We start from the raw sequence: 11,310 nt of genomic DNA on the forward strand, positions 1-11,310 counted from the left end.
GAGGTCTAGCAAGGTTAAATGACATGAGCAAGGTCACCCAGCTCTTGCCTGATGGAACCATGTCTGCCTGACCCCTCCCCAGGGCTCCTCCCACTTTGCCCGGCCTCTGTCCCCACGCCCACCCTTCTCTGTAACCCCCGTACACACTGCCCATGACTATGCCCCATGACTATAACACTCTACAAAGCAGTTTCCCAGGAGGGCTCAGGGGATGGATGACAGCAAGCACAGTGCGTTTCGGCGGAGCACTTACTGTGGACTATGAACTGTCACCTCTCGGTCCCAATCTTGGGCATTTCTCTCTACAATCCGTGGCATGGGCCTCATGTCACCTGCCCCGTTTGACATATGAGATATGAGGGCGGGGTGGGGGTCTGTTGGTTTGTTGGTTTGTCGGGGCCCTGGGGTTTGTTGGTTCGTTGGGGCCCTGGGGGGCTCTCGGGGGAGGCTGGGTCCCAGCTCCTCCTGGAGTGTGGGTTTCTGCTTATTCTGAGATTTCATGCCCCCAGGTCCTGGGGCTCAAGACATCCAAGGGGACGTGAGATGGGCCGAAGGGCAGGAGCCTGGCTCCTTGCCTTCACCCGCTGGCTTGAGCCCAGGGCTAAGCATGAGGGCAGCTTGGTGAAGGGATGAGGGACAGAAATGAGTCACCGGGGCAGAGTGTTGACCGTGGGTGGGGGGGGGGGAGGAGCACAGGAGACAGGAAGTGGGGGCCGACAAGGCTGGGGAGGGTAGGGGGCAGGGAGCTGCCGGCCTTGCATTTCTGCTCACCTGCGCACTGTTTGTGCTCACCTGCGCACCGGGGCCAGGCTGCCGAGCTGGGAGGAGGCGAGCTCACTGAGGGCGAGCACAGACAGGCTACTCCCCCAACAACGTGGGGGTAAGCGCATCCCTCCACCCCCACACAGCACGGACCCCACAACTGGGATGACGAATGGAGCTAATCAAGCTCTGGGGCATGAGGGAGGCAGCGAGAACCCCTGGGGACCCGGGCAAACACAGCCGACAGGCACCTGGGTGTCTGCACCTCCCCTACGCTGAATCTCCAAAGCCTCTGTTTGCAATGTAAACACCTAGCTTCCTGCGTGCCTGGTCTGACCTGCCCTCCCTCGGTGCCAGCCAGAGCGGTGGGGGGGTCCACTGGGCCTCCTCACACCTCCTGGGCCCATGGGTGGCTGGTTGTTTTGAACGGGAGCTTCAAAGGGGACACCTGTGTGACACCAATGACCGCTGTCAAAGAGAGGAGCTCCGCTAGGACTCAGCTGGGACAACGTGACCAGCTCCCTGTTGAGACATGTCAGCCCAGAGGCCTCCAAGGAGGGGTGTGACGCAGGCGCAGTACAGGCCAAGGCACGGAAGTGGGAAGTGCAAGGTCACATTCCTAGGAATACTGGGACTCTGCGGGTCCCCCAGCACCATCAGCTACCTGAGGGCAGACCCCTTATCTTTAACTCCCTTCTGATTCTTGTTGGTCAACACCCAACAGAAACACGGCTCCTCCCTCTCCAGGCCAGGTAACTGTCCCAAGGGCAACTCACTTAAACCTTATACTGGCCCTGGGAACCAGGCATTTAAACCCTATTTTACAAATGAAGACATTAAGGCTCTGACAGCTCCTCCTGGCCTCATCCGGCGAGGCTCAAGAGGCTCAGTTCAGGCTCCTGGATGGTAGGGCTGAGGCCCGGGGAGAGGAAGTCTAACCCTGCTCCCCCGCCCCATCCCATGGCCATGACCTTTACTCATATTATCTCTTGGAGCAAGGACAGGTGCAGGAAGAGGAACTGCAGGGTTGGGCACCAGGGTCTCTGGTCCCAGTTCTGCCTTGGACTGTGTGTCTTTAGATGGGCTGCTTCCACCTGTTTTCCCATCTGTGAAATGGGGATAACATTGGCTTTGCTAGGGGGCCCTGGGAATGGAATGCTGCTATTTCCCACACGTTTCAGACACTGGCTCCTTCTAGCCAAAGAGATCTCTTCCCCTGTGGTCATTGTTCCCAACACAATGGAGAGTTGCTCCCAAGCGTGAAGAGTCAGGGGTACAGAGACGTGTCCTGTTTGCAGGGACTGTCTCTCTTCTCACTTCTACCATTCCAGCCCCCTTGGGGAACCTTTCCTCAAGGTCTCCTATGACCTTCTGGTTCTGAAGTCCAAGTTCTCTTACTGAGGCCCTCCGGGACTGGGGCTAGTCCCTCCCATTCTCCTTTGGCTCCCTCCCCATTCTTTCCTGCCTGCTTCTCTAGAATGCGGGGCTCCTCAGACTCGGCCCTGACCTCTCTCCTTTTCTAGGCATCCCCCAGGCGATCTGGACCATTCTCCTGACCTTTCAGGCTACCTCTGTCCAAATCCCTGACGGCAGCCCAGGCCTCTCTCCCCTGTGGCCACCTCCCTCTTGCCTTCTCTCTCTCAGGCTCAAGATGTTTCAGACTGGCCTCTTCATCCTCCCCCGAGCTGGCTTCCCTCCCTCGATTCCCCACCTCACCCAGCAAGTACGCTGCGCATCCTGGAACCCTGGCCAGCAGGTTCCCCTCCCTCCACCTGCCCCCAGTGGCTTGGGTCACAGTTTACTTTCCTATTCCTGTCTGCATCCACTCCCTGCTCTTCCTGGATCACCTCCTGGCTTCTCATTACCAGCGTCATTGCTCAAAACAGGGACCTCGTCATGTCCCTCCTGCCTCATGCCCGGAAGTCCACCCACCTGCGGTCAGGGTCCTCTCCCACATCTTCTCCCTCCTCTTCACCTGAAGCATATCTGGCTCCCTCGCATCACCGGGCCTTTGGATTTGTCCAAGAATGCCGGGACACACTACCGAGGGACATTTAAACCTGGGGGCGGGATGGGGGCGGGCCACCCTCCCAGGTAAAATGAGGAGCCACCTGCTCGCGCCTGCCCCGCCCACAGATTCTCCTTTCTCTGGGATTGGCCAGACTCACTCTGCGCTATGGGATTCCGCCCCCCGCTGTGGCTGATTGGTCCAGGCTGGACACCTGACCCAAGAGAGGCCCAATGGGATTCTCGCTCATGAGTCTAAAGCTGGAACAGGCAGACCCGGGGCCTGGTCCATCCGGTGGGCGCTGAAGGTGCGGGGTCAGGGCGTCAGAGCTGCGTGGGTCTTTCCCTTTCACACACTTGTTTTTCGACCTTTTGTCAACTCACTACCTTCCAGAGATCAGCCCTTTTCCTTACACTCCTCGGCTCCTGTTGCAGATAGATGCTCTTCTCCCTTGTGGTGGGGCCAGGCGGCCAGCCCTAGACCCCTGCCTCCAGCAGGCGACATGCGGCCTGCGCGTCCTGGCCTGGACTTCCCTGCGGCACCCCTGAAGTGGCAGACGGAGACCCCGCACAGGATGGGCCACTGCCTTTGCCTCTTTCCAGGGGCCCTCCACCCCGCACAGCTGTCACTGAAGGGAGGGCGGCAGGAGGGCAGGCAGAGGCAGGGCCCTGCATCTGTCACCTCCTTTCAACTGTCACCAGCCTGACCAGGAGGAATCCATTTGGCAGAGGAGGAAGTGAAGTGTCAGGGACTTGAAGGGGGTGATCCTGGAGCCAGAGCTGGCCTCTCGTCCAAACCTCACTGCCAAAGGTGTGGGATAGAGTTTCCTAAGGCTACTGGCATCTCTGTGGGGTCAGGTGTCCCTGCCCAGCCCTCAGCTGCCTCTGGGGTCTCAGAGTCAGGATGGGGACAGAGGTCCAGCCTCTAGGAGCCAAGCACAGCTGTCCTGCAAGGCCAGCCATGTGCCTGCACATGGAGAGAAGCAGGGCCGCGAGCAGATGGACAGTGGAGCCCCTGGAACTTCCTTCCCCTGAACTTCCCACTTCCCACTCCACTTCCCTGGCCGTCAAGTGCCCCTTGGGCTGACAATCAGCCAGGCGTCTTCTGGGGTGGGTGCTATAAACGCTGAGAGGGAGCTTTGACCAGGTTGAAGGGCAGGACCCTCTGAGGAAGTGCCCACCCTTGCTGAGCTCCGAGGGGCCCCTGGGGGATTGAATGGAGAGCATCCCACAGGGGAGGTGCCTTCCACAGACCTCTGATTGTCACCTGGTGGGTCGATTTGACTAATTCAGACCGTTTCAAAAGAGGCAGACCGATCCCCAGCCTCAGTTTCCTGATTTGTAACGGGGAGGGCTGGATCCCCCAGCACTGACCCTTTCCTCCTCCTGCAGCCATGGGCCTCGGGCTGGGTGCCCCCCCTGCTGGCCTGACGTCTGCCTGAGAACACGCGGCCAGAGGTGGGTGTGTGCCGGAGAAGCTGCTGGCCCTCCCTCCGGCTGCCTCGGGCTGAGGAGAGGAGCTGGCGGCTTGGCGGTGGGGATGGTGGGAGGGGGCTCCCAGGGAGGAGAACAAAGGGCTGAGGGTGCTGGGCTCCAGGGGCAACCAAGGGGGGAGGGGCGGGCGGGCAGGATTCTGGGACCCATTTGGAGTGGGTGGCCCCCGGGGAGGCCATGGGGGGATGAGTGGGCGTAGAGTCTACCTTGCGGCTGTGTGAGCCCAGGAAGACCTCTTAGCCTCTCTGAGCCTCTGGGGCCACAGCTGCGCAGTGGGAGCAATGATACCCACATTGCAGTTCACTGCTGTGCCCTAGTGCTCACAAAAAGGCACGGCACATAGTAGGTGCTCAATAAATGTTTTTGGAGTCAGTGAATAAAATCGAGTTGATGGAGGATGGGATTAGCTGATCTGTTTTAGCACGATGCCTGGCACATAGTAGTTCTAAATAAGGGACCGCTTTGTTACTGTTGCTGTGATTATTTACCATGGGGGCAGAAGACTGAGCCGGACTGGAGTCCCAGAGCCAACCAGAAGGAAGTCGGTCAGTGTGTCTGGAGCATAGAGTGGAGGATGGGGCATGGGGCGACACTGGAGATGTCCCCAGGACCAGGACATGTAGATTTGAGGGCCACGGCCGGGAGGCTGGACTCTGTACTGATGGCAGGGGGAGAGGCCTACATGGCTGGGGATGAGCTGGACCATCGTGGGCACCAGGCGGCTGTTGGTGAGGGTGATGTGGGAGGGACAGAAGTCTTCTTTCTTTCTTTCTTTCTTTTTTTTTTTTTAAAGATTTTATTTATGTATTTGACACAGAGAGAGCACAAGCAAGGAGAGCGGCAGGCAGAGGGAGAGGGAGAAGCAGACTCCCTGCTGAGCAGGGAGCCCGATGTGGGGCTCGATCCCAGGACCCTGGGATCATGACCTGAGCCGAAGGCAGCGGCTTAACCAACTGAGCCACCCAGACGTCTTATTTCTGAGGTCAGGAGATGTGAGCAGGTAAAAAGGCAGGTGGAGAGGAGCTGGTCCCCTGGGGGTGCTCAACGAAGTGGAGAAGGGGTATTGGCTATAGGGGGCCAGGAAACTGGAGAGGCAGTCTGCGAGGGGGCTTCAGCTTCGGGTTTAGGCTGGGGTTTCGTGGCTCAATGGTGCAAAAACACGGCCATCCTCAAGGTGGGGTTGGTTGGGGCCCCGGAGAGCTACGAGGAAGGGGCTGGTCTCTGGGAAGAGAGGGGTTGTGCAGGGCTGGGGAGCCCTAGGACACCACCGTGAGCCCCTGGTCAGCTTCAGACCCAACCCAGCAGGGAAGTGACTGCCTCGGTTACACACAGCAGGGCAGAGAGCTGCCTGGTGAGGCCCTGCAGGCAGGTAGGAGATCCGCAGGTCCAGCAGGTCCTTTGAGAGAGGCAAGTGATGTTTCTAGGGCCAGTTCTTCACAGTAGCTGCCTGGGGCCCCGTGCAAGGATCTGAGGCTGTAGCCCTGGGAACACGTGAGAGCATGTGAGTAGTGATGTCTGCTCTGGGCACCCAGTGGAAGGTGGGCCAGGCAGCAGCAGAGAGCCAGCGGCCAGGGATGTACTGGTGCCACAACTGGGTGTCCCCGCAGCCCTCCCGGGGACTCAGGGTGTGACCTTGGGCAAGTCCCTCGTCTCCATCCCAGCTTGTCATCTGTAACCTGGAAATAAGAATGCCACCTTTCTGGGTGGCTATGAGGATTAAGAGCATAATGTGTGTGCTCAAATGTAGCAGCTCCTGTCCCCTCTGAGTGCACTGCGGCGGCAGGACATGCAGGGGAGCATGGGAATGGCAGCCAGGAGGGGGGCTGAATGGGTGCTGGTTCATCGGGGTGGTGGCCTGGGGACAGCACAGGCACACGCATCTTTCCCTTCCCCTCAGCTGCCTGCAGAGAGTGCTGTCAAGGATGGAAGCAGGTGCAGGTTGAGGGCAGGAAGATCTGGGCAGCTGCAATGCACCTTTGGTAAGTCACTCAAAGGCTCCGACCTCACTTTCCTCATCTGTAAAATGGGTGACCATCCTGATGAATTGGAGCAGTAAGGTTTATCAGCAGCCCCTGTGGCCTCAGGTGTCAACAATCCCTGATGGGGAGATCACAAAAGTCTGTCTTCAGCCCCCTCACCCCACCCTTGACCCTACTCCTCAGGAACTGTTTATCCTTTCCTCTAATCTGGGGATAGAATATTCCCTCTCCTATGTTTCTTTTCTAATCTGGGCCTCAGTTTCCTATTCGTACATTGGGGAATTTAAGGTGAGGGTGGAATAAAAGGGCACCGAGATCTCTCCCCACCTACCTTTGATGATTCTGACTCAGATATGCTATTAGGAAAGGGCTGGAAATATTCAGACTAGGGTGTGAATGACTGCCACAGTGCTGATCAGGATGTCACACCTCAAGCCCAGAGAGAAGCTGGGGCTCGTCTGGAGAAGAGAACGAAGATGGGCAGGGGGTGTATGGCCAGGTTAGCTGAGGGACTGTTGCTCTGGGGAGGAGCAGACTCAGGGAGTTCTGCTGGTGGCCCCAGGGCCCCTCATGGCTCTTGGAGGGAGCCAAGGATGCTGTGCAGCCCTGGAGGTGGGGTGGGGAGAAAGGTGCAGAAGAAGCTACAAACTCAACAGAAGGAAGAACTTCTGACAGGAAATACCCTAAAGATGGGACAGGCCCCTGGGGGAGCGGGGCAGGATGGTCATGGGAGACAGGCAAATAGAGACATAAGATTCCCTGCAGGAATGTGGGGGGCTTCCTTTCTGAAGGACGGGGCTGGGGGCCATCTGCATGAGGAGGCTGGCTTGGCCTCCCCCAGCTCTGCTGTTCCCCCACCTATTGTAATGCCGCACTGGGATTCTGCCTTTTACCATGGATAACAGCTCCCCAGTGGGGAGATTTCAGGCATCACCAAGAGTGGGGGTGCTTCCTGGGGTTCCTCTGTATACTACATCTGGTGCATTAAGTGTCTGCTGAGAGGCTGCTGGTGGTAGGAATGGAGCTGGGGTCCAGCAGTGAATAGCCGAGCACGGGAACACCAGTGGTCAAGGAGGGGCTGGGGCAGGGGCCTGCCGGGTCTCCCGGGGACTGTCACTGATTGGAACTTGCTGAGAGTCACAGCCAGCAGCCGGCAGCCCATCATCCTTATCCCATGTGGTCAGCACAACCTAACAAGGCGGGTGGCTTTACCCTCGTTTTATAAGTGAGGCAACAGGTCAAGTGCCCTGCCTAGGACCCCAGCCCAGGCCTTTGGACACCTCAGACTATGCTCGCCCCCCTTACCCCCCCTCTCTCAGGTGAGGCGTGCTGGGAGAGGGGAGCTTTCAGCCACAGAGAAATGGGGGTGGGGTTTTGGGGTGGCTTAGGGGTTGGCTCCAGGGATGTATCTGGGATGTATCCAGCCTCACTTGCTTCTGGACCCCAGGCCTGCCTGGCTGCCCCCTTGGCTCTTGATCCTACTGCTGGCCATGGGCCGAGGCAGAAGGTAGAGCAGTTACGGTTCCAAGGTGGGCCCAGGAGGGGTGGGTTGCCTGGGCAGGTGTATCCTGGGTGGGATGGGCAGGATGCAGACTTAGGAGCAGTGGGGAGACACCAAGTGTTTCCACGCAGGGGAGGGGCACCGTGACTGCAGTGTGGGAAGCAGGGAGCCCATGGAAGGCCGTGGATATGGGAGGGGTTGGATTCGGGAGGCGGAGAGCTGTCTGATTCAGGAGTGAGGGACATGAAGTGGGGCACAGGGTTCCAGGTCTCACTGCATTTGAAGGAGGTGCCCGCTCTCAGCTGGTACCTAGTGTCTTCACCTCCCAGCTCCCTGTTTTCCAGGGTGTTCGTTCCAGCGTCGGCCCACCCTGGGGGCCCTGCTGTCTGCTGGGTCCCGGTGGGGGTACCTGTGCAGAGACCCAGGCCCGTGTCCTAGGCATCTTATCCAAGCCTCCCATGGGCTTCCTGGTGTGGCTGGGGGTAGCAGTGGTCTGGATCTGAGCTCCCGCAGCCAGAGCCAAGACCCCCCACTCACCCTTTCCCTGGGTCCCAGGAGCATCCCCCACCCCCAGCCATTTGCTCCCTTCTCCGTGTTTGGCCCCGGCACCAGTGGCTCTGGGGTCAGACAGTCTGACTCCAGTCCAGTGCTCCTGTGACTGGCTGTGGCACTGGGCCCTCTGTGAGGCCCGCATAGGGATAGGGTCCCCTGTGTCCCGGTGCCCACAAATCTGACGGTTTTGGACAGAGTAATTGGGGTAGGCAGCTCCTAGGTGGCTCTCCCAGACAGAGCAAGACACAGGGGCTCCTGCAGTGGCCAGAGCCACTCTGGGAGAATTCTGGTGAGCTCCAGCAGTGGAGTCAAATGTCCCCAAGGACAGAGAGCCTGATGTTCAGGTCTGGTTGACAGTTGACTCAGTCCTCACCAGGACCGGGCCAGGCGGTACTTTCTCCGATTATTCAGACAGGGACACAGAGCTCAGGGACGTTGAGGAAATCCCCAGCTCAGCTGGAGGGGATGCTGGCAGCCTGTGGACCCCACTATGTCCCAGTCCCTGCCCACCGCTTCACACTGAGCTGGTGCTGGGTCGTGAAGATTGAAGGAGGAGACATGTAGAGTGACTGGGACTAGCTATTGTTACTATATCCATAAGTCATGGAGCCCTGGCCTTCCTACCTCTGGGGTGAGGGGTCTCTCTGCCATCCCTCTGTCCCCACTTCATACCAGCTACTGCCCGTGGGATCCGACCAGGTACATCAGGCCCACCCTCCTCTGGGGCTGACCTCTGGACTTGGAGATCCTGGGTCCCTCCCTCCTCTACCCCAGGCTCCCTTTGGACCCTTGCCTTCAGGTCTTTGCTTAGTCCATCCCTGCCCCAGAATGCCCTCTTCCCTTCACTCTTGTCACCAGGCACTCCCCAAGTACCTCCCCTTCTCTGCCCTCTGGGAGGGATGGGAGGTCCCTTGTGCTCCCCCAGCCCGTGTCCCACTCTGTTCATCAGCATGTGGTCATTGTTAGTTTCTAAGACCCACACTCGCTGGACCCATTGCTCAAGGGCAGGGCCAGGTCCAGTCTCTCTGCAGCTCTGGCTTTGCCTGGCCCCAAGGAGGGGGCTCTACTATCTGTGGAAGTTTATTGAATATGAGCTACCTCCTGGCCTGGCCCCATGTTGCAGCCATTCTTCAGAAAAGGAAACCAACTGTGAGTTGAGTGTGGTATCTCAGGGCTCACAGGGATCCCTGGGACAGGCCCAACTCCACATGTTCTCACTTCTTTGATATCCAGGAGGTGGGAAGAAGTGACAGCCAGGGGAGGGATCAGAGGAGGCTTCGGGGCAGGGCTGGGCCTGGCCAGGACCCTGGACAGCTCAGCAGAGCCAGCAGCCCCTGCCATTGTTGGGATGGTACCTGAGATATGTTGGGGCCTTTAGAGGAGTTGGAAGGAGCTGGCCTGGCACCTGAGGGGGGAGCAGAGTGTGTGGAGGGGAGAGCAGGTGCCCTGAAGTCTGAAGATTGGCCTTGCAGTCTCAACTTTAGCATATACTAGCTGGACATGTCTCCAGACCTCTTGGAGGCTCAGTTTCTTCATCTGTAAAATGGGCTTTATAGTCTTCCTTCACAGGGCAGGTTGCCCCTAGCTGAGGTCCCAGCCAGGCTGTTGTGAGACATAAACCAGCTACAAGGATTCTGGAAAAGTTCTCTAAAAACAATAAAAGGCTCACAGGCAGCCTGTGAGGGGCCGGGCCACGGGTGCTGGCAGCCCGGGCCGCCCACAGGGGGATGCTCAGCAGTGGTGACCAGAGGGTTGGCATGGGCGTCAGGAGCTAACACTCAGTGCCTCCCTCACCCTCCCTGTCCCAGGAGAGCTGTGAGCGGAAGCTTGCTCCTCTGCAGCCTGCAGAGGTGGCTGGCCCTGCCTGGGTGTGGCCTCTGTCCAGCTCCTGGGGACTCCCAGGCTGGAGCAGCATCACCTGGGGGCAGAGGACACCCATCCTGAGGCATATCTCGGGCCAGTTTTCTAGTCTGCCTGGAGCCGCCCCCTGTGGCATGATCAGCTAGCTAGTGTTCTGAGGCTCACTGTAGACCGGGCCCCTCTCTGTACCTGGCTGTCTGGGTGACGGCTCAAGGGTCATATGGAGGGAGTGTCCTGGGACGGGGGCGGGGACTCATTTGGACGGCAGCCTGGCTGGAACCTCAGTCAGCAGCAAGAGGAGGGAGCTCCTGGGGTCCTTCCACGTCTTCTCATTTCATCTTTGACCAAACACGGGAGCAAGCGATTACATCATTTTTCTCCCGAAGCTGAGAAAATTGAGGCGCAGGGAAACATGAGAATGTGCCAAGGTCCCAAGCAAGTTGGCAGAGTTGGGTTAGAATCCAGAGGCCTAGACTTGGGATCTGGAGTGGTGACAGCGTTAGCAAGGCGCCCTAGCTGAGCGCCAGCTGTGTACCGGGCCGTCCACGTGCACCGTCCCGTCCACGTGCACCGTCCCGTCCACGTGCACTGTCCCCGGGGTTGCGACTGTTGTATCAGCTTTACAACAGTGAAGATCAAGAGACCGAGTTTCAGAGTCAGGGTACTTGTAAGTGGGGGAGGCAGGATTTGAACCAACGGTCAGGGCCTGGCTCAGGAGTCGGGGGCAGTCATTGTGGGTTGTACCTGAGACTGACCGGAGGTGGGCAGGGCCTGGGCTTGATGAAGGTCCTGGGTGAGGCCCATGTCAGACAGCTGCCCTGAACTTGAACTGTCTCTGGGCTGTGTCAGGATCCAGACAGACCTGGGCTGACAGGCAGAGACCATGGAGGTTATAACGGGGCACAGGTGGGGGTGCAAAGCCAGGCTTCATCCTTCCATCCCCAGGGATCTTCTCCCAACCCCTCCAGCACATACTGATATCCCCTCTCTGAAATCCCCTGGCCTTCCCTGCCAGGGTGATTGCTGGGGCCCGACACAGTTCTGGCACGTTGCAGGAGCCCAGTGACTATCTGCCGAAAAATCACCATACCCTGCACGCTGGCTGTGCGCCAGGCACCGTGGAGGACCTAAGGAGGACACAAAAACCTAAGCTCC

Source organism: Phoca vitulina, unplaced genomic scaffold (genome assembly GCF_004348235.1).
Source record: "Phoca vitulina isolate PV1807 unplaced genomic scaffold, GSC_HSeal_1.0 scaffold19, whole genome shotgun sequence".
NCBI lineage: Eukaryota > Metazoa > Chordata > Mammalia > Carnivora > Phocidae > Phoca > Phoca vitulina.